The sequence below is a fragment of the Plecotus auritus genome (assembly GCF_963455305.1).
Source record: "Plecotus auritus genome assembly, chromosome: 2".
NCBI lineage: Eukaryota > Metazoa > Chordata > Mammalia > Chiroptera > Vespertilionidae > Plecotus > Plecotus auritus.
This window is the reverse complement of record NC_137771.1, coordinates 94,685,612-94,711,465: the sequence shown is the minus strand read 5'-3', so window position 1 is coordinate 94,711,465 and position 25,854 is coordinate 94,685,612. Positions and strand designations below refer to the sequence as shown.

General features: G+C 41.6%; 1 protein-coding gene and 1 pseudogene across 7 annotated transcripts in view; one reads left to right on the top strand and one right to left on the bottom strand.

Annotated features, from left to right (window-relative positions):
• Positions 1–25,854, top strand: part of FARS2 (phenylalanyl-tRNA synthetase 2, mitochondrial) — a 625,994-nt gene that overhangs the window by 62,886 nt on the left and 537,254 nt on the right. The window lies entirely within an intron of this gene.
• LOC308242826 (GA-binding protein subunit beta-1-like) lies at positions 4,231–5,278 on the bottom strand (annotated as a pseudogene). The gene has a single exon. The product of its transcript is annotated as a GA-binding protein subunit beta-1-like (transcript).

Below are 25,854 nucleotides of genomic sequence, written 5' to 3'. Positions count from 1 at the left end.
AGTAAAACGATGCTAAAGAAAGATAAAAATAGAATGTAGAACCCTAATCCCAAAATAAAATGAAGAGAAAATAAAATGACACTTAAAAAAAAAAAAAGATAAAATAGCAGTTGTAATAATACGGATTGAAAATAAAAATGTAATAATTAAAAAGGTAAAATCAAGTGATGAAAAAGAAAAAAAGTTTCTTGGTTAAAAGATGCAAAAGATGAAAATAAAAAAATAAAAAAAATAAAAAAATAAAAGGTAAAAATAAAATGTGAAGTAGTGAAGGTCATTCGCTTCCTCTGTTTTTCTGTTTGGCACGCCTGTTTCTCAGCCCAGACAGTATTGCAGTTCCCTGCGATCCACTTCTCTTCAGTGTTGTAAGCCAGTCCTGATTTTAAGCAGGCGGTGTGTCTTAATTTCTCGTATTCCTTTATTTTTGATTACACAAGAGTCAATTTGTGATTCAGCCCCTGGGTGGCAGTGTTTCTGGATTGACTTCCGGGTCTATCTATGGCCTCTCTAGGCAGTGTTAGAACCTTCTTTCCTTGTGGCACTCACTACCGGTTTGTGGGAGTGGGCTGCCTCAGAGCTGACTCTCTGATGGTCACTCCCTGCTCCGATCCCCAGGTTCCAGAAAAACAACTTTCCCCTGCAGTCTCCCAGGGTGTCCCCAACTGGGTGATCCTATGTATTGGGCTTAGTAATCAGAAGCAAGGATTTCAAGAGGAAAAAGCCCAGTTGTGCGTACTCCGGGACTCCGCGTAAGCCCAGGCACCCAGGGAACGCAGGGGCTGCGCCTAAGTCTGGACTGCCTGAAATTCTTAGGGTGTCCCTGCACGTCAGATCAAAATGGGTTGCTTTTTAGAGTGCCCTTCTCTTAGCAGCTCTGAGGACCCCTTTCCACAATCACAGATCACGCCAGCCCCTACAGCCAAAGATTTTTCTAGGCACAGACTTCCCTGGTCCTCCAGCTCCCGCAAAACGCGCGTTCCTCTCTCGCGCTGGGACCAGAGACCTCACCTTATCCCAGGCGAAATCTGACCTTTCCATGGTGGAGTGTAGAGCTCCTCTGAACCCGTGTGTTTGCGCCAATTGGGGAGCGTTGTTTTGGGGCTCGCAGTCGTTCCTTGGGTGCCGCAGTTGTGGATTCTCAGGCTTCCGATACGCTCCACTTTCCGGATCAAGATGGCGCAGACTCCGCGTCCAAGCCCGCAGCTCCGGGAGGGGACCCAGCCGCAGTTGGTGCTGCCAGGTCAGGGGAACCCCGTTTAGCAGTCCCCCACCTCCTTCTGGAATTCAGCTGTCTCCCAACCAGCCAACAAACACTCCTTGTGCGACCCTCAGCTGTTCTTTCTTTTTGCTCCGGGACAAGGCTCGGGACACGTCTGTCTATTCTGCCGCCATTATTCCCTCGCTCACAAAAATCTGTTTTTTGTTTGTTTGTTTGTTAAAAGTGCTCTTAAAAAAAAATGCCATATTTTGTAGAAAGATATTAGTTTTTCTTGCTTTTCTGAATTTATGTTTTAAACTCTTCTGTTGCTTAAAATGTATTTAAAATGCATGCAATTTATTTGATTTTTTTGAAATTTAAATTTCTTGGATAAATTTTTGCTTTTAAATGTTTTGAATAAATCCAAATTGATTCTCGTGGAGTTTATAATACATTGGCTACCTACCCCATGCCAAAATTTGAAATAAAAGCAAGCAAAACTATCTATAGCTGGATTTAAATTGAGGGTTTTCAATGGTAAACACTGAGGACTTTTAAAAAAAATTCAATGAAGTGAATTTACCAGCTTTATCAACAGAGGAGCAATAGGTAGGAAATGTACCTATTCCTTTAATCCCTGTTTGTATTTTGCTAAAAGGGTATGTATTTTCTCTCGAAGAGTGGGCATCAGGTGGCTTTGTGGCATTCTGAAAATAGTGCTATCTCTAGGCAATGCTGGTTCGGCTGGGCCCATGTGTCAGTTCATGTTGCAACTTGTCTCTAGCGCTTCTTACATTTTTCCAGGGAGGTGCGGCTGAAAATACAGATTGAGGGTCCTCCTTGAACCCACTCATCTGAGCAGGCCGTATGGGTCAGTGACCTCTTCTAAGCTGCATTTTAAGAGCGGGTTCCTGGTGTTCAGACGCCCTAGCTCCTTTCCCAGTGTTGAGGTGAATGGCTCATATAGCACACTATCATAGCTGGATGTTAGTTGTAGACAAAGACTCCTGATCCTAGAGTATCAAGGGCCCACAATTATGCTAAGATGAACTCTGATCTGCAAAGTATCTTTTTTCAAGTTCCCCAGGTAGATTTCAGTGTACATCCAAGGTATAGGATCATTGCTCCAAATTCTCTTGAGTACCTTGTTCTTTGGGCTCTTGAAACTTTTGCCGTTACAAAGATACAGAAATATCTGTTCTCAGCATGTCCTTATTAGTGGGATTGTTGGAATATATTCCTCAAATACCAAGGGAATATCTTCTATTTTGTTTATTTGTGGTATAAAATTATTTTCATATCCTTATGGAGTATGCCTAAATACTCATGTAATTTAGTGCTGGTTGCTGTAGAGGACAGAGCTCATTTACTTTGTAGAGCCTTGAATTTAGAGATATAGAGGAAAGACAACTATTTGCTCTTAGGTGTCAATGAAAACTCCAGGTCACTCTCTGATTTCTAATGGTAGTTTCATTTAATAGACTGGAGACTGATGATGTTTGAGATGCCATTTATGTAGTTCCTGAAGGCTTCTTGTTTATACCCTCACCACCTCTAGCACTTGCCCTCTTAAGCATTTAAACACTTGGCCATATCATTGCTTCAGGAAATCTGGCTGTATCTTTGAGTAAACCATAGTCAATGTGATGATTCTTTGGTTTAGAGTAATGATTTGTCTTAGCCTCTCCTGGGCCCTGGGAATTTGTTTAAAAAGACAGTGATGGGTCTGGCATTGTCCTCCCTGTGTTGTACTGTGGCTTTAAGATTATTTGGTGTAAAGTTCATCATAGTTTAGAGATGGGATTTGGAGTTTAGGGAAACAAATATTCTTGCTTTGATTTTGTTTTTAAAATGAGTGTTTAGGTGTAAAAATTTAAAAACTTTGTCCTTGTTTGTTGTACAGGTTTCCACCGTGATCCTGTTATCTGAAAGTAGGGTGTTCCATGAAACCTTTCATATGCCAAAATGGTGTAAAGGAAAGAAGCAATTACCATTAATTTATGTGGAAAAGTTTTGAGTATTTTCCAGGTTGGCCACAGAGCAGATACAGCATGTAGGGTTAAGTAGCCCAAGTTTAAATCAGTTTCCATCTGATGATTAATGTTTGTTAGGATTGAACACTCTTCTTGATTTGCATCCTTCATCCCAGAGTCAGCCCAGAAGAGGCCAGCCCTCCTCTTACTTTGCCTCCTGTTTCTTAGACACAAATGTGTGTAGCAACACCAGACACACTCCTGTCTTCACCAGAAGTGAAAAGGTGGTTTCTGCTTTCTTTCTCAGATCTTTGAGTATTGCATTTCTTGCCACAGACATTTCTCATTGCTACATTGAGAAAATCTGAGCTCATTTATTTTAAATAAGTTATCTTATAGCCCCATGTGACCCTATATAAATCTCTTAAACAGATAACTAAGCTGACAGCATGTGTGGTGAGCCGGGAGAATTCTCTGCCTCAGGATGCTCGTAAAGGAGGTGATTGACTGGGGTTAGCAGATGGGCACTGCTGATTTTTTGGCAATCATTGACATTGACAAGTATGCGGCACCTCCAGGGGGCTCTTCATGAAGCTGTTCTGAGCACAAGGTCCCAGCACCCCTATGCAATCCTCCCTGGGTCAGGCGGCAGGCTGTGCTGTCCTCTTGATCCTTATGATCAAAGGCTTGCATTCCATTTTTTTTAAAAAAGGTTATTTTTTAGTTATAGAAGTATCAAAACTTTATTACAAAAAGATAAGAAATAGGAAGAGAAAAACACCCCCATTCATTATCCTAAAACAAAGATTATCAGGTTTTAAACTTTTCTCCAATGATTTTTACATAGTTGTACCTGTTGTTTTATATTTGTATTTTCCCTTATTGCTACATAATCTCTATCATTACCATTTTATTTTATTTTATTCATTCATTCAATATTTATTTATTGAGGGCTTGCTATATGAATAAAGCAGAAATTGAAATACTATATGCTTTCTGTATCAAAACAACACTGTGAGTAATAAATATAAAAGACAAAAAAAAAAAAGCAAATTGAATTTATTTTGGATGACTGCAGCAAAATACACCGGGTAAAAGACTCCTTACTACTATTTCGGCAGATTCCATCCGGTTTTCAGTTATTTCGATACATTATCTCTTCGCTGGTGGTTCTTCACTTATAACCGTTTCTTCAGCAATGTCTGTTGCTGGTACTGTTAATACTTGCTGTCCATCTGGCATGGTCACAATGATGGGCTGGCTTATTCCACTTGTTGGAGTGGAGTACAAATTTCCAAGCTGGATTCCATCCGTTACTATTGTGATGACCCGTTGTCCCCCTGAACTAACTACTTGCTGAATTGCACCATCCACTGATTCTGCAGTAACTACTTCCTCCGTAGCCACTACTGGAGTTTCTGAAGAATTGGACAAGGGAGCAGATGCTTCAGCTAAGGCAGCTAATGTAGCTAATACTGATGTGGAGGAGTTTCCAAACTGAACAGCAAACATACCTGTTTCATCTGTTAGGTTCACCACCCCTCCAAGTCCAATGATAAACTGTGGTTTTGCAGCATGTATAGTCACAGTGTCGGGACTCTCTGGGTTTGTGTTGATTTGATTCTGCATAGCAATCTGTAATATCTCTACTAAATCTTCATTCCCATTGTCTACTGAAATATCAAATGCAGTTTTACAAAAAATGACTCTGCGTGTGTACATCAGCACCATATTTGATTAAAAGCTCCACCACATCTTGATGGTTGTGTTCTGTGGCCCAACGTAGAGCTGTCATCTTTAACATGTCCTTTGCATTGACATCAGCACCATGCTCAATCAAAACCTCTACTATGCTGGCATTGCCCTCATAAGCTGCCATATGTAAGGGCATTCGGTCCACTTTGGTTCTGGCATCCCTACTTACACCAGCTCGACATAGTACTTCTGTGGTGGAATAATGCCCGTACTGTGCTGCCAGGTGAAGTGGAGAAGTTCCCAGCCAGTCTGTAGTAAAAGGAGCTCCATTGGCCATCAAAATACGAACTTCATCATCTTGACCTGCTCGTGCCCCTTCTAAAAGCTTCTTTGCCAAATCTACCATTGACATCTGGAAAAGCTTTGGGAGTGGAGGGGGAGTGGAGGGGGCGGGGGGTGCGGACCGGAGGCACTCCATTCCGGCCGAGCAGACACAGCCCCGCTACACACACACAGCGCTTCAGCTGCACAGGGCGCTATTTTCTGAAAATGCTGCATCTGGCGTCTGGTTGGCGCCCTAAATCCCCACCGAAAAGTCCCCCTCGTGCACGGAGGGACACATCATGTGTGAGTGAGTCTTCCCCCCAGCATCCCCCATCATTACCATTTTAATGGTTGCATAACATTCTGTTGTGATGCTTTACTATTATTTACCTCTGTTGTTGATATGTACATTGCTACCAATTTTTCACAGTTACAAATAATATTGTGTGGCATATCTTTGTGCATGTAGCTATTTCCATATATTGAATTAGTTTCTTATGATAGAGTCCCAGGTGTGGCATTAATAGGTCAAAGAGTATGAAAAATTTTATGGCTTCTTAAACATATTGCTAGATTGCTTTCCAGAGGAGTGAAACCAATTTATAATGCTCTCATTTACGCAGTAAGAGGGGTCGAGAAGGGGTGTGTGTGTGTGTTTGCAAAATTGGCTTGTTCATATGTGTATTGATTTAAACCTCAGTGATACTCTGCATTATTCTTGCTAATAGGAATATACTAGGTATCTAATGCCAATATAATAGTCATCCGATTTCAGTGTTTCATATAGCAGTGTGATAGAAATGGAATAAAATAAGTTCTATATATTTTCTATTTCCCTGGAATTTGAAATTTTAAAAAAGTGGCAAAGGTGAATTTATGAGAGCATTCAGCCATTGTGACCAAGTTCTTAGTGACTTTCTACTTCTCAGGAATACCTAATGTTTTGGAGAGGAATGGTGAAGGAGGTTGATAGGACAGGGAGGGTGGGGGCACTGGAAAAAAACATGGGCATCTGCTCAGGAGCATGCCTATTCTCCGCAGCAAAAATAATCTTACCTGATGACTGGAGTGCTTGTGTTGAGAAGGGGAACAGTACTGATTAATTAGCAATTCTAGATCTTTGCCATTGCAATTTTCATCAATTCTTTATATAGCCCATTGGATTATAAATATACCAAGTACTTTAAAGTAGGGATTGTACCTTTTATTTTATTTTATTTATTAATTATTTATTTAAAAATAATTTTTGTACCTGTCTCCTAAAGTGTTTGGCACATTGTTTTGTATGTTATGTAAATGGTGGTTTTGTGTCTTCTGAATGAATGAATGAATGAATGGGGAAAAGTCATACTTTATCCTCCTGGTCTCAGGAGTTCTATCAAAGCCCTGTGGGTAAATAATAGGATCCCACAATTCTTGTGCTCATGTGTAAAACCTGAAGCAGGCTTCACATGGGTAAAAAAAGAGGAAATTTCACCTGAGAAATTTAGAAGAGGTAATGCCAGAAAAGACCCTTGACTCATATATATTGCCTCTCATATCATCTGATGGGATATTCTTTTTTTGACAAATGAAGAAACTGAGCCCATTAAGATTGTCTTTTCTAAGGTTACACAGGTAGTGGCTGATGATTGGGAACTCAGATCTGGGTCTCTAGGTTACTGACCTAGTGTTCTTCCACTACACTTTGTTGGGAGAATTGGAGGCTCTTGTTTTGCTGCTCCCATCCCCCATGCCCTCAACAGATGTATATTTGGAGTGTTGTTGTTTTTTTTTAATATATGCCCACATTTTCCCTCTCTTGTAGATACATAGAAATGTTTAGAGATTGTGACCTTGATGCAATGATCAGACTAGAGTCCAGCACAATGAAAGCCTAGACATTTGTACTGAGTGCAAAGAGATAGTGCGGGATCAAGATTCATTTCCATACAAAGTTACAGCTTTGTGTTATCTCCAAGTTTGAATACAAACGTGTGTTTGTTTGTTTTTTAACTTCAAAAGAAGAATGTTAGCTATGGTATGATTTGAGTGTGTATTTGCCATAATCATGATCCTAATAAAATTCTCGTTATGAACCATATGCACAGAGTAGAGATTTTGCAGGTAGACTTCTTGCTACTCTGTCTGCCACACTTAGTTCGCATTAAAATTTAGTTAACTATGATAGCTCCATTTCTGGAGCAGGTTCTCTAAATTCTTTTAAGTAGTTAGAGGAAGATTAACGGTTCTTCCTGATTTTTCTTTCTTAAAAATAACCAGCTTTAAATAATCAGTATCCTAAAGATGGATAGTTTGTGGTGGCAAACTCTGCTCCTCCTCAAGAATTTACCTACTGTAGATTTGTTTTGGGGTAAAAGTTAGTTTAAATAACTTTCCATACATCATAGGATCTTCTGAATATTTGTGGGTTTATGCAGTACACATATATTTATCCACAATCCCCAATTTAGGTACATAAAGCTCTTTGACTTTTATTGAGCTTTTTAGATGTGTGCAATGTCTGAAACTTGTGGATAATTATAAACAAGCAAATAACTTGGGACCATCTTTTGGAAGCAATTTAGATTATGAATGAAGCTGTAATCCTTCGGAATGCTCCTTTAATTCAGTTTCATTCATAGCACTCATTTCCCCCCAGAAATTAAAGTATAAAAATTTCAGTAGGAATTTCTTCTGGGCTTTGCTTACTATTAATCTATAATAAGTTTCACAGCTTACTTTTATGTAGTTTTTGTGTGTGTTTCAGAAGAAATAGACTGGGAATTGTCTTTATTATCCGTGGACTTACTGCTTGACATTTGAGGACAATATTGTCAGCCTAGAAATACATTAACAGTGATACAGAATATTTGAGTAAGACAGCAGGAAGAACCAAGGGAATATCAAAACTTAAAGATTTAGCTCATTTCTGTAGCTGCTGGAATGTGCTCATTGAAGAGGGTTTTGAAAAGTAGGGTTATTCCCAAGATGTGCTATAAAGTGTGAGGCTTTTTCTTCTAGGGCTAGGCTGTTATTTCTTAAAGAACCGTCTCTTATACCACAGTGCCAACTATTGATTTATCAGTTTTAAAGGGTCCAACCTGGACTCAAATAAAAATTTGAGTGCCTAACATGTGCAAGTGCTATAAGTGTTGGAGAACAGTGTTGCAAAACGAAGATACAGCCCTTTTTAAGGAGCTTCTGCCTGGTGCTTTCTGTTGGGGATGTGTGGTCACCAAGGAGGACATGTCCCTGCTGCCAGAGAACTTGGTGTTTAAAGGGGGCTACCATTAGGTCAGTAGGCAGACCTTGTATTCATTGGCATATTAGGGGAAGTACAAGTTGCCAGAGAGTGCCATAGGCATGGCCTCTAACCCAGATTTGGGGATTCTGGGTGGTAAAGTTTTGTGTGCGTGTGTGTTTGTGTGTGTGTGTGTATGTAAGGTATTGAGAGTGCAAAGCAGATTTATTAGCAAAATACAAACTAACAACCCCTAAAACAATCCTCAGCATTATTTATATGGACTAGCGGCCCTGTGCACGAAATTCGTGCACGGAGGCGGGTGGTTCTCTCAGCACAGCCTGCACCCTCTCCAATCAGGGACCCCTTGGGGGATGTCCACAGGAATCGGGCCTAAATTGGCAGTTGGACAACTCTCTCTCAATCTGGGACCACTCGCTCCTAACTGCTTACCTGCCTGCCTGCCTGATTGCCCCTAACCTCTCTGCCTGCCTGCCTGATCGCCCCTAACTGCCCTCCCCTGCTAGCCTGATCTCGCCCCCAACTGCTCTCCCCTGCTGGCCTGATCTTGCCCCCAAATGCCTCTACCTGCCTGATCTCGCCCTCAACTGCCCTCCCTTGTCGGCCTGATCTCTCCCCCAACGGCCCTCCCTTGCGGGCCTGATCTCGTCCCTAACTTCCCTCCCCTTGCTGGCCTGGTTGCCCCCAACTGCCTTCCCCTGCCGGCCTGATCTTGTCCCCAATGGCCCTCCCCTGTCGGCCTGATCTTTCCCCCAACTGCCCTCCCCTGCTGGCCTGATCTCACCCCAACGGCCCTCCTCTGCCGGCCTGATCTTGCCCCCAACTGCTCTCCTCTGCCAGCCAATTTGGTTCTGATTGGTCGGTTTCTATGCCAGTCAGCATCAAAAGCTCTGCCTCCTAGGCAGCCATTGCCTCCTCACACTTCACCCAGATTTGGTTCTGATTGGTCGGTTTCTATGCCAGTCAGCATCTCTGGGCCTATCAACGGGACCTGATCAGAAAGGCAGGGCAGATCAGCAGCCCTGGTGGAGGCCTGGAGAGAAATGGAGGTGTGGTTCCTGGCCAGACTGGGAGAGAAAGAGAGAGCCAAGTGCTGATCAAAAGCTGCCGCAGAGGCAACGGATCAGTCCCTGCTTCTCTCTTTAGGCCTCTCTCTGGCCCTGATTTGCAGCCCCCTCAGCAGTCAGTGCTGGGGCACCAAGCCTGCCACAGCAACCCAGCGCTGACTACAGGACTGACTTCTGGTTCATCGAGCTTCAGTTGTAATGGGTCATTACGACCCAGGGTTTTTATATATTAGGATAATGGTTTATTAAAAGGTCACCTAAATCCCATGTTGGGAGTTCATCCTCCTCTTGTCTGGGAACTATAATGCTAAACAAATCCTTTGGCTGAAATATGCCACGAAGTCCTTCATCCAGGTCTCAGGTTGCCTGTTTGCTGAGCAGTGTGAGCAGGATTTGACATTTTTAGCTGTGCTAAAAAGAGAGACTGCCATCAGCTAGTTCTCGTTACCCAGTTACTTCCTTAATTATTGGTAGTACTATAGTTTGCTTTTTGTGACTAACTAGTATGAGTGTGCCAGGGCATTGGGAATTATAAAGCTTCTCAGACTTCAAGGTGTAACAAAATTTGGGAACCTCCAATAAATTTATGAAGACCTTATAATTATGCTGAGGCATATGGATTTTATCAATAGAAACATTTTTGGTATTGGGGAGCCACTGAAGGATTTTTAACAGTAGAGTGACTTTATTAGACTTGTAAATTTTGAAGATCTTGCTGGTTGTTTAGGAGAAAATGGATTGGGAGGCTAAGATTGGAGGCAGTAAAACCAGTTAAGGGGCCTCCATAGATAAAGGTAGCCTGATGGAAGGAAGGAGTTGGTAATGAAAAGAGGTAGATGTTTGGTAGGCAGTTAGACATGAGCAGGGCAAGGACTATTGGCCAATTACAGAAGGTCACCAGTGCAGAATGTCCAGACACCTAGCAATGGAAAGAACTGGTAGAGCAAGTATTAGAGGTAAGTATTTTTAATCAGAACTTTACTAGCAAGACCCCCTCTGCATCCTAGAATGCCTCCAGTCACATGTCAGATTCTTCTGACCATTTTTCCCCTGGCATGTGGTTAAACCATGTGGTAGGCCCCCCCCACCCTTAGAGGAGACCAAGGGGGCTGGAGGAAAGCCCCATCTTATGTCCATACAAGGAGAGAAGACAACTGGCAGACCCCAATAGGTCAGTTTGAAGAAGAAAGTAGTTATACTTTCTGCCCTCTTCAAGGTGTTAACAGGAGCCCTAGACCATTCTCCAGGGCAGCTCTTTGAGCCACCAGCTCCAAATTTCTCTTCAGTGTACTCTCTCTTCAAGTGTGCTTTCTTTTTGCTTGCTTGATAAATCTTCTCATGAGTTTGAGTCTTGGCTCTGAATATTTTTCTTAGCCAGAACTCAAGTACCAAGGTTGCGAGACCCAGGTCTGGTCAGACCCCACTGGTCAGATAATCTGGTGCAGTTCCCACCACCTGGATCACTGTGATACTGACGGGATGGATTTAAAAGAACTTGTAAAGGATGTAGCGAGGTGGAGGAGAGTGACAAGTTGGCCTGGGTGAGTGGGAGCAGGGAGAGCAGGGATCACATGGGGGAAAGATGGATTGTTTCTGTTTTTCAGCAGGGATCACCAGCTCTGATGGTTTCTCCTTCCAAAAAATAGTTGGGGAAGTCCATCAGCACTTTGTAAGCATTGATCTCATTTGGTGAACTGGCTGTAGTCTTATTTTTCCTCAGGTAGAGTTTGTATCTTGTTCTTCCTCGGTTTGATTGGCTGTTTTTTCTCTAAGGATTAATAATCTATATATATAAAGAGCCAGGTTTTGTTAACGACCAAAGGCTCGACCTAACACTGGAAGTCAGTGCTGGGTTGCCGTGGCGACCCAGCACTGACTGCAGCTGATGCTGGACAGCAACCCAGCACTGACTGCCAAGGGGGCTGCAGATTAGGCCCAGAGAGAGGCCTGCAGAGAGAGAGACAGGGTCTGATCTACAGCCTCAGTGGCAGCTGTTGATCAGCTGTTGCCTCTCTCTTTCTCTCCAGGCTTCACCAGCAGCCACCTCTGTTTCTCTCTGGGCCTCCCTGATCAGCCCCACCTCTTTGATCAGGCCCAGAGATAGGCCCGGAGACACTGACTTTCATAGAAACCAACCAATCAGAACCAAATCTGGTGAAGTGCCAGGAGCCAATGGCTGCCTAGGAGGCGGAGCTTTTGACACTGACTGGCATAGAAACCGACCAATCAGAACCAAATCTGGGTGAAATGTGAGGAGCCAATGGCTGCCTAGGAGGTGGAGCTTTTGACACTGACTGGCATAGAAACCGACCAAAATCAATCTAATCTAGATAAACTACAAAGGCAGAACCTAAGGTGGGGGCTGAGGAGGGGTTTTTAAGGGCAACATCTGTTTGCTGTAAGGTGTAAGAAAGCAGTTCAATTTTTTAATGACCGGTTTGGCAGTATAGTTCATATGGCTGGCTATCAGTCCAGATATAGGGATTATGTGTTTTTGTCCGCCAAGAGCATCTCCTCCTGCTGAAAAAGGCTCCCCCCCCCATTTAAGCAATCCTATCCTATATAATCTATCCTTACTAATAAAAGGGTAATATGCTAATTATACCGGGTTAACTGGCCATCTTCTGGACATCCGGCTTCCTTCAGGACAAAGCCATGGTGGTGGGGTCCAAGGCAGAGGCAGTTATGGGTGATTAGGCCAGCAGGGGAGGGCAGTTGGGGGAAAGATCAGGCCGGCAGGGAAGGCTGCTGGGGGCGAGATCAAGCCAGCAGTGGAGGACAGTTGGGGGCAACCAGGCCGGCAGGGGATGGCACTTGGGGGCGAGATCAGGCCAGCAGGGGAGGTCAGTTGGGGGCAAGATCGGGTCGGCAGGGGAGGGCAGTTAAGGGTGATCAGGCAGACAGAGGCATTTGGGGGCGAGATCAGGCAGGCAGGTGAGTGGTTAGAAGCCAGCGGTCCCCGATTGGAGAGGGTGCAGGCTGGGCTGAGGGAACCCCCCCCCCCCCCCCCCGTGCATGAATTTCGTGCATCGGGCCAGTAGTCTTATATATTTCATTTGCATAAGAGATCTACTGAACAGGGATTCTCCCCACACTTGTGCTCCATGGAAGTCCTGGTGGCTTCTAAAGAGATTCAGCTCCCTTTTGTCAAGAAGGATGGCTAGTTGGGGAAATATAGTTTTCATTACTTTTTCATATAATTGAATTGATAATTTATATTACTTTTATCTGAAATTTCTTTGGAGACTTTGTGAGGCAAATTTTATATAGCAATCTGGAGTTTTTTTGAGAAAGAAATACAATCTATGTAATAAAAGTTAAGTTGTGCTCTATTTTAAGAAAATCCAATATATAACAATTTTAAATGAAAAGCAGGTAAATTTGGGATGAAGGTGATTGGATGATGATTTTACTAATTAATTCTTGGCTTTGTGAAAAGATGTAATAAAAGGTTTCTATGTTTATTTAAATGACTTGGCTTTCAGGAATAATATTTTTGGAATAAGGAACAGTCTATCTGGGTATATTATGTAATCTTGGACAAGCATTAGTAATGATTAAGACCTCTCAGATAATGCTAGTAAGACAAGTAGAATCTTCTTATACATATGTGCTGTCTGACCATTCCCCATTACTGTAGGTTTTGTAGAAGTTGTCCCATCTGTTTCCTTGCATGCTGCGCCTGCAAAATGAAATCAAGCCCTAGTAATATTTTGGTCTCTTGATATGAATATGGTTCTAGTATGTAATGAAATTCACTCTATTTTATTTAGGTAAATGAGTAAGTTTTGAAGCCCAAAATCATAGAGGTAGATTGGAAGTTCATTTGATGGTGAGATAAAGGAGCAAAGAGAAATTATTAAAATACAATTTAAAAAAAAAACACACCAACTCATAATCTGAAAAATAGTTAGACCTTACTTAACATTAAGTATTTGCAGGGAAGTATTATCTCTTCCTTATCTTTCAAAGAAAGAATAATATACCAGCAATTAAGCATGTATTTCCCAAAGCATCAATATCTACTGTTGACAGTATATTATTTTGAAAAGAATTTGCTTTATTTCTAAAGTGTAGATTGATTTTTGGAGAAGAGGGTAACAGAGGGTATCAGAATACCTAATACATTTGTGCTAAGCTGGTTATAAGTGCATGTTCAGGGTTAAATGACCATGATAAAAGACGGCAAAGGAGACTGCTTTATTTAAATGATGTAGTTTCCCTCTTGCCAACTTGCATGGCATCAACAAATGAGTTGTGGAGAAAAAGAAAAACAGCATATACTGCTGGTGTTCACTCTGTCTTCTTGTTAGTGACTCATTATGGAGAGGGATGCTGGTTGCTATCCAGATGTTTAATTGGCAGTCTTACCTGACTAATGGAGCCATATTCATGTTGGCTGACATCTGATTTTAGAAATTATAAGAAAAGATGGTTGTAATCAAAATAGCTAGATAGATTTTTAAATATCAGAAGTATAGCTCAAGATTCATCTAGGGTGAATGGCACTATAGAATGGATTAGCTACTTCTCCAAACACTTGTCTGTGCTGAGTGTATTTTCCCTGTGTGTAAATAGTACTCTCAGCATGCTATAAGCAAAACAGTTTAAATAAACATAGATTTTTGAAGGTTTGAATATTATGAATAAGATTGTAAAACCATCAAAACAATACATTAATTTTAAAAAAATTTAACAGGACATCATGTAAAGAGCTTGGAAGTTTACACTCTTGTCTTCACAATAAGAAAATAAGCTCAACAAACTGATAATCAACAATTCTTCCTAGATGCATGAGAACTGAGGTCACAAGGTAAAATGCTATACCTTGAAATGGAGAGAGAAGTGATTCCAAGAATCACAGTTTACCAGAAGCAAAAGTCCAGGAGCAGAACCCCCCTTTCCCTGCCCCAACACATACCACCAGGACTGGTAGGAACAGTTAAATTGTAATAGGTAAGTTGCTGAAGACTTGGTGTGCACAAGCTTGAGAGTTAAAAACTCCCAGGACCCAGTATTGGAGGGCATGGAGAGGCTCTATGCTTTCATGAATCTTACTTTTTTGGAGTCCCACCAGAGACTCAGAAAAATCCTCTCCTTTTTTCTGGCAGTGGGAGGGGGAAAGTAACCATTTCAAAATGTATCCAAAACATTCTTTTCCTTAATAAAAGCCTGCCCTTAAATTAATTTACCAAAGCTTAACAGACTTGTGGTTCATCAGAATCTAACTGATTTGGGATGAGAAATACATAATTCAACTCCCTTTAGACTTCTGGTATCACCTAAGGGAGGAAAAGAAAGCCAACACTTGTGAGAGTCACAGGCCAGTGGCCCAGGCTCACTAAAACACCGAGACCTAATCATAGCACAGTAGAGGTCTTCCCCTCCCCTAACACCTTACCACCACATCAGTCAGGCTCCTAGATAATGACAAGGGAGTACAGCTAAAAGAACTGCAAGGCTCAGACCCTATTAAAAGGAAAGCCAAAGGCAATAGGGAAGGCATAAACAAGGATACTAGAGGAAGTTGTAGCTTCTGATATCCACAGCAAACAGCAAACACAGCCTAATTCCTAGCCAAATGAACATAAAACCTCACACTAAAGGCTTATTTACACAATACATCATGTCTGGCTTTCAACAACAAAAATTATAAGGCATGCTAAAAGGCAAAACACACAATTTGAAGTGACAAATGAAGCATCCGAACCAGAGTCAGATATGGTAGAGATTTTTGAATTATCAGACCAGGCATTTAAAATAAATATGGCTAATATGCTAAGGGCTCTAATGTCAAAGGTGGACAAAATATAAAAATAGTTTGGTTCAAGCAGAGGGATGAAAACTCTGGAAAAAAATAAAAAGTTTAATGCTAAAAATAAAAAAACACTGTAACAGAAGTGAAGAATGCTTTTTGGCTTATCAGTAATCTGAACTGGGCCAAGGAAACAGTTTGTGAGCTGGCAGATAGGTCATTAGAAACTTCCCAAACTGAAAAGTGAAGGGAAAAAAGAATGACGAAACTAGAACAAAATAAGAACTGTAACACAATTACAAAAGATGTAATATACAGGTAAATGGGAATACTAAAAGGAGAAGAAACAGAGAAAGGGAAAGAAGAAATGTTTGAAGTAATAATGGCTGAGAAGTTTGATGTGACAACATCAAAGAACAAATCCAGGTAGCTCAGAGAACACTATGTAGGCAAATTCCAAAACATCTACACATAGATATATGAAATTAAACCTGTAGAAAAGCAAAGAGAAAGAGAACAACTTGAAGAAAGCCAGAGGAAATAAACACTTACTTTTAAAGGCACAAGAATAGAAAAATCAGATTTTTTTTTTTTAAGAAACCACATAAGCAAGGAAAAGCAACAACAACAAAAACAGTCAACCTAGAATTTCGTATTTAGCAAAATTATCCTTCAAAAGTGAAGGAGAAATAAAGACTTTCTCAGACTAACAAAAATTGAGGAACTTGTCACCAGTAGACCAGCCTGGCAAGAAATGTTTAAAAAGAAGTTCTTCAGGGAGAAGGGAAATGATATAGGTCAGGAACTTGGATCCATATAAGGAAATGAAGAGGTTTCTCCTCATCTGTGGGTTGTGGTTTCTTCTGTGGTTCATGAAGATACAGCTCAAACTGATGGAAATTAACCCCAGGTGCTAAACAAAGTGCCGGCCCATTTGGGGGCTGCTGGCCAGTGGTGCTTTGTCGATGTTCTGGAGCTAGAAGAGGAGGCCCAGCTTGAGAACTTCAGGAAAAAAACAGACTGAAGAACTGAAGGGACAGTAAGTCAGTCCTAAAGTGTACTTTAGGAAGTAGACCATTGGGAGTTCCTGTGGTACCATCAGACTTAGACACACAGTAATGTCTAAGTCTGAATCCCTGGCTGAATCCCTAGTGTTTGGTCCTATTATTGAGGAAGCTTGATTTTCGGTGACTTAAGGGACTTTGACCACAGTTGGCTTTTTGTCTTCCTTGTTTGTTATTTTTTCCTTTACTGTTTTTTCTTATTTTTTACTAATTTAAATCTTCTCTTTTTATTTTATTCGTTTACTTTGTTTTGTTTTCATTCTTTTTTATTTATTTTAATATTTTTCTTTATTCTATCATTTTCTTATTCTGTTTTTCTCATTTTTTATTTTATTTTATTTTTTAAAAAATATATTTTATTGATTTTTTACAGAGAGGAAGGGAGAGAGATAGAGAGTTAGAAACATCAATGAGAGAGAAACATTGATCAGCTGCCTCCTGCACACCTCCTACCGGGGATGTGCCCGCAACCAAGGTACATGCCCTTGACTGGAATCGAACCTGGGACCCTTCAGTCCACAGGCCGACGCTCTATCCACTGAGCCAAACCGGTCAGGGCCTCATTTTTTTATTTTTGAGTAATTTTTTGTCAATTTTATTCTGAGACCCATTTTTTTCCCTTTTCCTATTTATTTTTCAAAATTTTCTTCTTTATCTTTTTATCATATAATTTTAAAAATTAGTATTATTAGTGTAGTTAGCAGGTCACTGTGCTGCTTGGGCCTATGGCCATCTCTACTGAGGAGGAGACCCATATTGACAATTTCTGGCTCCTCAAGACTATTGACCAGGGCAGCTTCACCAAGTGATGGCTGGGTACATTATGACTGGGACAGAGGTCACTGTGAAGGTAATTAACAAGAGCAGTATAGCTTTTCCAGCTTCCAGGGACTATTCCTTGAAGTCCAAAGCATGTAGACCTTGAATTACCCTTATATTGTGAAACTATTTGAGGTGATCTAGACCCAGGAAACACTCTATCTGATCATAGTGTATGCTAGTGGAAGAGAGACCTCCAGGACAATGGCTACATGAATGAGAAAGAGGCTTGTGACAAATTCCACCAGATAGTATCTGCTGTGTAGTACTGCCACCAGAGGGTATTGTCCACAGAGACCCAAAGCCAGAGAACTCTTTGATGTTGACCTTAATGTCAGTGTTGCAGATTTTGGCTTCAGGAATGATTTCACCATTGTCAGTAAATGGAATACCTCCTGTTGCAGAACCCGACTTACTATACCCTGGGACTCTTCCAGAGCCATAATTACGTTGGACCCTTGGTGGATTTATGGGGCCTTGGAGTTCCCTTTTTTATGATGGTTACCTGATCTCTGCCTTTTGAGGGAGACGAATTCAGAATAAACAATGTTTCTTTCCTCATATCCATAGAGAATGAAAACCTGCTTAAGAAAGTCCCGATCCTCAACCCAAGTGAGAAGTGCATTTTAGAAGAAATCATGAAGGACCCATGGATAAACATGGACCCTGAAAAGAAACTGAAACCTGACATATAGCCACTCCCTGACTATCAAGACCCTCAGTAGACTGAGAGTCAATGCTATGTGTGGACTATAAGTGAGAAGAGAGCCATGATGACTCATTAATGGGCTATGCTTGACAAAGTAATGACCACATATTGGCTTGAGGGTTGCAAGCGCCCCAGCTGGAGGGCTACACTGTCACCATGAATTCCCTACCTACAACTAATCCCACCAACAATTGCAGTCCTTTCCCATCTTGAGAGACAGGGTCTCTGTCAACCCAACTTGTGGAGTATTGCCATTTCCACCTTTACTTGGTTCTCAGTGGAATGAGGACCAGGAGTTAGGGTGGAAGCCCAGCAGAACAGCAGAGTTACTATAAATCCCTTATCTGGCCTGGATACAAACATTACCACCCAAGCACAGCCCTCTACCATGTACCCACAATACTGGCAATGGTGGTGAAGCCTCAGGTAGATCTAACTTCCATCAGTTGTATGTGCGTGGCCTGGCCAGCTCAGAGGACTTTGTTCAGTGGAAGATGGAGTACAGTCTGCTATGGGGTCTTTCCAGGGGGTTTAAATTAAGAAGCTCTCTAACACCTTCATCACATTCAAAAGCATATGAACAGAATAACTGAAGCTTCAGTTTATGGGTTTGTCGTGAGCCCCTGGGAAATAAGAGGAGAGGTCACCGCTTCACCTGCACCTGATGGAACTTCAGAGACTGGACTGTTTTCCTGGAGCCCCCTTCTTGGCTACCCCCCGCCTTTGCCCTCCCCACAATCCCCCTCCCTTAGCCCCCACTCCTCTTCTCACTCTTCTGTGTTCATGGGGAGGGGAGATGATTTGATACAAATAAATAAAAACATTTTAATAGGTAAGCATTTAATATCTTGTTTTCTGAGTTACTTTTAATGATGGATTGTGGAATGTGGTTAATAATTTAAATAATTCAAATATATATTTGTTTTAGAGGATATAAGACTGTTATTTCCTTGAGCGGATAGTATAACAATGATTAATACACCAACAAATAACAATAGCATTTATTATTGTCTAGAGACAATCTCTATCATTATAATTTATTTTAGCCAAAATGCCTATTTAGCATGTTGGGAAATGAATGCTGAGAGAAGTTTAAGTAGCTTGTTGACATCATAGACCTGGTGATATGGCGGAGCTTGTGTCCTAAGCTGTGCTCTCAAGCCCAGTGTTCTGCGACCTCCCTAGCTCAGGACTGTGGCCTCTGATACCCTGTTTTTTGGTATCTTTTTGACGTTGGTTATACTGTGTCTCTTAAATGGATAATTAAGTCATATAAGAGATGAGACAACCAACCATGTAATGTATCACTTTTCAGAGTGTACCACTTTGTAGAGCTCCTTTTGATTTAAAAAAAATTTATTTTATTGCTTGATTTGAGAGAGAAGGTGGGGGGAGGGAGGGAGGGAGGTAGAGAGAGAGAGAGAGAGAGAGAGAGAGAGAGAGAGAGAGATTTGTTGTTCCATTCATTTATGCATTCATTGATTTTGTATGTGCCCTAAGCGGGAAATGAGCCTGCATGCTTTACCCACTTTCCTGGGTTGCCTAGAACATAGACACTAATTGAGATGACTTCACATGTACAAACTCAGTGCTTTCTAGAAGTTGTGCTTCAGAACACAAGATGCTTGGATATTAATAAATGCCATGTGTTGTGATAAATAGGCCCCAAAGTCAGTTGGGTCAGAAAATACAGATATCCATTGTGAATCTTTAGAGAGGGTAAAGTCCACTGCTTTCCAGAAGGTTTGGGAAGCTTTCCACCTGTACATCTTGAGAAACTAGTGTTCAGAGTACACGCTGGGAAATACCATGTCAGCTCCCAAGTGGCTTGGATGCTACCTGGCTGGTCTTAATGAGTATTATTCTCCCTGACGACATGCTGTTCTCCCAGAAGTCAGCATAGCTAGAGATAGGCTGGAGGAAGGCAGCTGCTGGTACATTAATGGTGGGAAGATCCGCAAATGGATAGTGAAAGCAGTTGACCAGTTGACTGACCTTCAGTTTAAACCACTGCTCCTCTGTTCTGTACTGGGTGTTGTAAGCCCTTAGCTCTCCAAAATGCCAGCTTTATGCTATGGCTAGAAAGCATTTTCTCCTTCCTTCTTGCATGTCTTTGCATTCTTCTGCTCTTTTAAGGCATTATACAGACAGACATGGATATTAAAGTCAAGAGCCATTTTTTTGTAGATGGAATATTGGTTGAGAGAAAGTAAAAATTCTTGATAAGGATTGGAGAGTTTGGGAAATTGATTTTGGTCTCTTGCAACTTCATCTGTATAGGAAATGTCAGAGTTATGGATGAGCGCTGGTCTTTCATAGAGGATCTGACCTACTCTTGGGTCCCAAAGGGAGGAAAATAGTTTCTTTTACAAAATGACCATTGCCCCATTATTCTCCTGACATTAGTGTTAATTTCAATAAGTTATATGATTTGTATTTTTCATGGTGTTTATGTTCTTTTAAAATCCTGTATAAAAAAGGTCTTAACAGATCATTAGGATTATGCATTGGGCTTGATGTGTTCTTGACATTTATAGAAGTCACCTTTAAGGTGGGACTTGGACATGAGCAGAAGGAAGGAAACAGTGTGAGTAGAAATTGAGTGTTGAGGTTCCATGTTCTTATATGTATTTATATTTCCCTCTTATAAGGGATCCCTGGCCTCTGTGTCTTACAGGAGACAAAATTAGGACAGTGCAAGGTTGGTGAGGTGTGAGCATTGCATAGAGAGCAAAATTTTATACTAAGCTTTTTTTATATCTACTGCATCCCCCTTAGGTAGATGTCATCTGTGTTTAGTGTATACTTCTGAATAATTTTTCATCCATATAGGAATCTGTCATATAAATAGCTTAACTTTTGAAAGTCATCCTGTCTCTAAAATAAATCTGGTTGATGTCGGAACCTCCAGCTACCACCTTTCCCTCTTCTCTCTTGCCCTCTTAAATCCTTCACACACAATGACTAATCCTTAGAAGTCATTAGAGATGTGCTATAGGAAGTTCTGTAGCATTTTCCTGAAATCATTAATACAGTGTAATTAGGTACTTGCTCTGATGCTTAAAGATGTGAATTATGGCCACACTGGTGTGGCTCAGTGATTGAGCAGTGACCTATGAACCAGGAGGTCATGGTTCTATTCCTGGTCAGTGCACATGCTGGGGTTGCCACCTTGATCCCCAGTAGGGGGCGTGCCGGAGGCAGCCAATTAATGATTCTCTCTTATCATTGATTTTCTCTTTTTTCTTCTCCCTTACTCTCTGAAATCAATAAAAGTATATTTAGAGCGTGGGCCTGGGGACTGAGGGTTCCCAGGTTCGATATTAGTCAAGGGCACATGCCCAAGTTGCAGGCTCAATCCCCAGTAGAAGGCATGCAGGAGGCAGTCGATCAGTTATTCTCTGTTATTATTGATGTTTCTATTTCACTTCCCCTCTCCCTTCCTCTCTGAAAATCAATAAAAATATTTAAAAATAAATACAAATATTTTTTAAAAAAGACTGAAAAGAACCCTAGTTATCATCTTTTAAAAAGAGGTTTGAATTATGGTACAAAAAATAGAGCTACTCAAAAAATATGTGATGTGAAGGAAAGTAATTTGTTACTTCTCATCACTCTGTGGGTTGATTGGGCACTCCTTCTGTTATACACATGTAGGCTGTTATTCATGTAGCTGATTTCAGATGGCAGCTAACCTGGGCTAGAAGTTGGCTTGTCTCACCTGTCTGGTGTCTTGGTGCTGGCTGTTGGCTGGGATACTTTAATTCTCCTTCTCATGGCATCTCAGGAAAGTAAATGTCTTACAGTTTCTTTGTTTGCTTATTTATTTATTTAAATTTTCCCCTGAGGAGGACATGTTTTTTATTGGATTTAGAGAGAGGAGGGGAGAAGAGAGAGAGAGAGAGAGAGAGAGAGAGAGAGAGAGAGAGAGAGAGACAGGGGCAGGCATTTGTATGAGAGAGAAACATTGATTGGTTGCCTCCCATACGTGTCCTGACCGGAGATCAAACCTGCAACCTGGGTATGTGCCCTTGACTGGGAACCGAACCCCTGACCCTTCAGTGCAGGAGATGATGCTCCAACCAACTGAGCCATACTGGCCAGGGCAATATTTTTAAATAACCATTGGTATTGAAGTCTTGTGGTTTTTGTGTTTTTCCTATGTGAAATAAAAATCCTGGTAGTTTTAAAAGTGTAGTTTAAGGTTGAAGAAATGGAATGAGAATAGTAACCAAAAACAAAGACAGGGTTTGCAATCTGGTAAGCAAGATAAATCATCAAATAATCATGTAGAAAAATGTAATTCTATGTGGAAAGTGACCTAAATGTTCAATGGGAAAGTGGCCTTTTTTGATTTGAATGAGTGATAATCCGTGCCTCTGTTTCTGGCTTGCAATTTGAGGGGGTGGTAGTGGCACAATGATGTCTTTTTTGAGAAGGTACCTTTAAGGATAGTACAATATATTTATTCACAAAGCAAGAAAGTATCAGAATCCTACTTTCTACTTCCTTTCTCCAGAATGGGCTAATGACTTATCATGCATGGATTTTACCTTTATATTTTTTCCTGTTTTTGCAGATGTCACAAAGTTCTGCTAACCCCCTTCTTTGATAAAATCAAAGCTACTTGGAACTCACTTTAGTGCACCACTCCTGAGCTATTGGCTTACATCTCCCTGCCCAGGTACCACCCACCGTGGCAGATCCCCTTAGCTGCAGTGTGCTGTAGATTTATGTCCTCTCAGACCATCCCCAGGCATAGGGGACACAGATGACATTTAGAGTGGGACCAGAGCTTTTTCCAGAGTCAGACTGCTTGGTGAGGTCACTGGAGAGTTCTGGAAGGTCCCTTAATTGAAAATTTCATGGTAGTTTTTTGGCATGCACTTTAGGTTGAGATGCAACCCTTTTTGGGCATAGACTTTCTTCTTGAATATGACTAGCACAGTGGTTGACATATACCAGTGCTCAAAAAACAGATTTTTTTTCTCTTTTGCCTGCAAGGGAGTTACAAATATTCTGTGGATGAGGATGATTTGAGCCAAGAATCAAAGGATAGTTTCCTCATTCATTCACAAGAAGCTGTAGTTTATCTGGTATGGTTTTGGTACCTCTATGGAATGAGAATAATAACCAGAAACAAAGATAGGGTTTGCAATCTGGTAAGCAAGACAAATCATCAAATAATCATGTAGAAAAATATAAATCTACATGGAAATGTTCAATGGGAAAGTGGTGAAATAAATTATAATGTGTTCTTTTTATTTAATGTAATATAGTCTTCAAAATTGTTTCAAAGCTTTGTAAAATGATTGCATTAACTTTGGGTATTTAAAAATGGGGCTATAAAAGTATAGCATATAACCTAAAAGAACAAATGCATGTTTGCCTATGATATGAAAATTGATTATATAGCACACTGAACAATAGTTACACCCAGGGATGAGATTGTGAAGGATAGAGCATGCTCTTTTTAAATAACACTGGATTTGCCAGGTGGCAAGTAAAGTTGTTTTTTTGTCATATAACATTTTGTAACCACTCAGGTGGGTGCTCTGTGTGCTTAATTGAGGAACTAAAGCCTTAACATGTTCTTTCTCTGGTCATTATTTATTTTTCCTCTTTTTCATTTTGCATTTGATGGAGCAAGAAGTAAGATAAATGTCACTGAGGATTCTTCTTGCTGAGTGGGACCAGGGTGGTCCTGGTGACAGCCCTCATCCCGTGGGGCTGCTGAAGACGTGACTTATGGCACTGAACCGCTCTCAGTGTCTGCCCAAACAGGATTTGTCTTCCTCTGTTGTTGTTTGTTTTGTCTGATATTTTGAAGAGAAAAACTTGTGTCCAAAGAAAGTTTTAGAAATGCTTCCAGAGGTAATGATGGGAGTTTGATTTTTTTATCTGTATTCCTCTTCATCTGACTAAGCTTCTGTGTTATTAATCTGGATTGTTGTGGATTATTTCTACTATTTTATAAGTGATGGGTCCCATTTTCTCTAAAACCTACCAAAATTTATTGTTTTACTTCAACTTTTCTTTTGGGAGCCACTACAGTGTCATTAAATTTTTTAAATAATACTGTTTTTTATTTTTCAATTAGAGTTGAGGTACAATATAGTTTCAGGTGCATAACCCAGTGATTGGACATTTATGTAACTTACAAAGTGATCATCTCAATTAATCTCATACCATCTAACACCATACATAGTTATTATATTACTAGAGGCCCCGTGTAAGAATACGTGCATGGGTGGGGTCTGGCCGGCCTGCCCTGATGGGGGCCATTTTGGGCCGGGCTGGCAGGGGAAGGGTCGTGGGAGGTTGGTCACTGGCCCCTCCCCTGATTGGGGCCCGATCAGGGGTGGGCCAGCCGGGGTGGGGGCAGGGGCTGTGGGAGGTCAGCCAGCCCTGCCCCTGATGGGGGGGACAAATCGGGGGGGGTTGCGGGAGGTTTGGGGGGCCGATGGGGGGGCTGCAGTGTGTGTCATAGTGACCGGTCGTTTCAGTTTCATTGTTCCCGTCGCTTGGCTTTTATATATATATAGACTAGGGGCCCAGTGCATGAATTTGTGCACCTTGAAAGCAACTGTGGGCAACAAGGCTGCTGTGGGCACAGGGGCGGGTCTTGGCCCATCCTCCATGCCCCGCCCGGCCCCTCGCGCTGTGGCCCCCATTCCCCTCTCTGCCGGCAGCCCCGCTCCTGCTGCTCCCATGTGCTGCTGACGCCAGCCCCACTCACACCCGCTGACTGCATGGAGCGATTGCGACCGGTGCCAGTGGCGGGTGTGAGCGGGGCTGGTGTAGTCAGTGGTGCAAGCAGTGACTGCTGCCCCGATCGCCCCTCAGGAGCAGGGAGAAGTGGAAAAGCCCTGAGGGGCGATCGGGCCAGCAGCTGCCGCTTGCACCCACTGATGGCATTGGGTGCGAGTGGTGGTTCTGGCGTCAGTAGTGGGTGAGAACGGGGCCAGCGCCGGCAGTAAGTGCAACCACCGGACAGGACTGTGGTGCACGGGAGCAAATAATTTTCAGTAACCATCAGAGGCTTGCCCCGATGGCGGTGACCAGCGCCCTGCCTTGGTCTGGCACTCCCACTCACCTGCTCCACCATCCTGCTGCGGCCATCACCCGCCATGTTCCGCACTCTGCTGCCTGCTGCTGACGCCCACCATGTTCTTTGTGCGCCCCCTGGTGGTCACCACACGTCATATATTGTACTTCAACTCGGTTGTTCTGCTGTTTAGTCTATTTGCATATTAAGGTTTTATATTTGTAGATTATTGACTATGTTTCCTATGCTGTACTTTACTGGTACATCCCCATGACTATTCTGTACCTACTAATTTGTATTTAAAAAAATTATTATTTTTTAAAGTATTATATATGTCCTCTTTATCCCCCACTGTTTGTTATTTAAAGCACCTGTACATTTTCAAGGGAAAAATTAAAAGTATTTATTATGGGGATACTGATGATACAACCATAAGGATAGAATACGGCATGTAATTTGTCATAAAATGTGAAAAGTTTAGTTTTCTGTCTAATCTGTTTTTTTTTCTCTTGAGAAAGTTTTTCTTTCTTTTTATATTCTACTAGAGGCCTGGTGTATGAATTCATGCATGGGTGGGGTCTGGCTGGGGGGAGGGACTGCGGGTGGTTGGGCGGCCGCCTGGGCCCCCTGGTCGAACTCCCGGTTGTGGGTTCAGTTTGCACATTAGCCTTTTATTATATAGGATTGCGTATTTTAAAGACCCAGTGGGTCATTTAAACCGATATAGTTTTAACGTACAGAATAATGTTGCATACAGCCTATCTTTCATGACATCTTGAACTTAACCTGCTTTGTACAGTGAAGACAAGTCTTGGACTTATGAAGACAGGGTTATTTTTCCCTCATCATTTAAGAGATGTTCAAAGATTTCCTACAGCTTTCTTTACACCCAAGATTACACAAGTAGCGAGTTATGCTTTTCTTATAGACTTTTCATTATGAGTTTCTGTTATGTTAT